This window comes from Amblyomma maculatum, chromosome 1 (assembly GCF_055883805.1).
Source record: "Amblyomma maculatum isolate TAMU_Amacu chromosome 1, ASM5588380v1, whole genome shotgun sequence".
Lineage (NCBI taxonomy): Eukaryota > Metazoa > Arthropoda > Arachnida > Ixodida > Ixodidae > Amblyomma > Amblyomma maculatum.
The window spans coordinates 362,122,846-362,125,750 of record NC_139344.1 but is presented as its reverse complement, the minus strand read 5'-3'; positions in this window follow the sequence as shown (position 1 = coordinate 362,125,750).

The window sequence follows — 2,905 nt, the reverse complement described above, 5'->3', positions numbered from 1 at the left end:
GGACTCCACAGGAGAGCATCTCCGAAAACTTACTGTGCCCAAGGACGTGGGATCGAATCCGGGCCTCGGCGGCAGCGTTTCGATGGAGGCGAAACGGAGTGGCGCGTCCTAGTGCTGTGCGATGTCAGTGCACGTTAAAGAACCCCAGGCGGTCGAAATTTCCGGAGTCCTCCACTACGGCGTCTCTCATAGCCTTAGTCGCTTTGGGACGTTAAACCCCACCACGACCGGCGGTCGTGAACCCCACAAACCAACCAACCAACACTCCCTCAGCAAAACAGGATGTGGCCACTCTGGTGTAGTACTTCGCCGCAACCTTCCATGAATACTCCAATAAACCTCCGGTTCTCAGTCGCCAGCTCAGACCTGTGATGCAGCGGAGGGTGCCAAGAATGTCTGGCTCCGGACAGGCCGCCATTGGAAACCTACCCTGACGATGTTTGACGCTAGAACCCTAGCTAGTAAGCCTAGTTTTTCAGTGGTCTTCGAGGAACAAGCGGGTTATGAAATGGGATATCATGGGGCTTAGGTTAGGAGGCCTATTGAGGCATGTACTGTACTGAAGGGCGGTCATGTGTTGTGTCATCGAGGTTTATTGGAAACGAGAACTGGGAATGAGGTTCTTTGTCAGTAAGCATGTAGCTGGCAACATAGATGATTTCTATAGCATTAATGATAGGGCGGTAGGCATCGTAATTAAGCCTAACAAGCGGTATATAAACTGAAAGTTTGTACATGGGTATACGTCTATTACGTAACTATAATTGGTTTGCAGGAAAGGAGAGGCGCAGTATCTGTCATACTTTCCCCGGAAAGTGTGTTTGGACGGTACACCATCGCTCCTGTCGCGTGGCGCTCCTTGGCGCGCGTTCAAGTGTAGGATTGCAGATGGCAGGAACGCTAGACAAGAAGATAGCTCGCGGAATCTCGCAGAATATGACAGATCTCGCGCACAACTCTGGCGCAATTTCGTTCCATGAGTCTAGAAAGGCTTTCCCCTTAAACGCAGTATACTGTATTGATGGGCGACTTCAATGAGAATTGAGCCGGGTAGCACTGAAACACTGCAGCAGTATGTTACATGATTATTTCAGCCGAACGTTATTTTTATGTTAATGTTTAAGCAATGTTACATATAAGGGTTAGTATAATATTTTAGGAAGCGTTTAAGCAGCATAAAACTAACGCGTATATGCAACTTAAAAGGACGTAGAAACTTGACCAAAAATGTAATGGGGTTATGGCGTAAATAAAAATATCTTGCATGGTATGGTATAGATTGAGTGCTACATTACATTATACAAGAAACAAACGTTCATAATTTAATTTTACATTGAAAGTCGCATAAAACGACTGATGTTGCCTCTTGCGGCAAAATTCTGTAGTTAACACCGTAGTAACCCACGTGACCACGTCTTGGAAAAATGTCACTGGTATTATATTCTGGGCACTGTACTGGTATTCATAAGTGCATAGTGTTTTATTATATTTTGTACTCTCTCCGCAGCTCCCGCCAGCAAAAACCAGCCTCATTTCGCATCGCCTTTCATATTCTTCGAGAGTTTCTCACTAGATGAAGCCGCAGCCTTTTTTGAATATTTTGGATGAACTGTTGACTATGGCTCACTAAAACTTCCGTAGATGACGCATACCTTCCTGTGGCGTAATACCCTTGGATGTAGAAACTAGATGCTAAGGTGTACTAAACAAAATTACAATGTCTAATTACTGTCAGGGGGTGAAATTACATCAGTTTTCATCACTTTTGTCAACGCGCGCAATCGTCATCGCGGTCGCTACTCATGGTTTCCAGCTCAGACTACATAAAAACGGGTGCATGCACTGATCTAAAAATTCTCCTTAAATGTTTCGTACTGCGTTTTCGGCAAAACCGTTACGGAATCGACGATTCGAGAAAGAAAGCTTTACACTGTTCCGAAAACAATTGGACGCTGCGGTGTCCTGTCCCTTTAAGTGTAATATTCTTGAAAGTGATAAAGCAACCTTGCACAACTTGCACACATTACAAAGACCACACTACAGCACAGCAATTCCATAATGCAGCCCAACTCTTTTCTTGTTATTGTCTGCTTAGACTCACACAACACAATTCACACAAGTCTATGTTATCAAAACTGAAAAAAGTGTTCTTGATATATTCACGTGTAGTGCTTCTTTATTACTGTTGGCGTTTCTAGTACATGTGGTTTGGCATTGGTTATCTGTTCGGGTATTTTGCTCCTGTATTGCTCCTACCATTTCCTTGCGCATGTGGTTTCAATGTCTGCTTTTAACGTATCTTTTTTTGTTTTTGTTGTCAATTTCACTGTACGAACAGCGTGTTGATGTGTTAGTATTTTAATCCATATTTTGGTGGCAGGTCGACACCGGGATGATTTTTTATTTCTTAGGTTTTTCCTCTTGTTAAGCTGGTTTTTCTTTTCTGCTGTGTATTTTAACAATGTATGTAATCCCACTCCTGCCTAAGGCCTTCTGTGAAGGCTGGCAGTATTCCTGAAATAAATAAATAAATAAATAAATAAAAAACACAACACAAGAAAAATGACACTGGCGAACAATGCACATTAACAATGCGCATAAACTCCTACACACCTCTGAACAAATATCATAGAGTCAAGCTTTTTGACCCATCGCCAAGGCGTATCCTGATAGTGACGAATGGATAATAAGCAAAGCTTCCGAACAAAATAATAGGGCTATGAGTCTACTCTGTCGCAGACATTATCCCAGTCTTAGTTGCAAATAAGTGTTACTTAAAAAAAAAGATGTTTAAGAAAAGAAAAAGTTGCTTGAAATATATTTGCTATGCTGTTTTATAGTTATGAATGAAACATTATTTTAACGTGTAGAAGATTATATTAAATCAACATTTCTTTGAAACAAT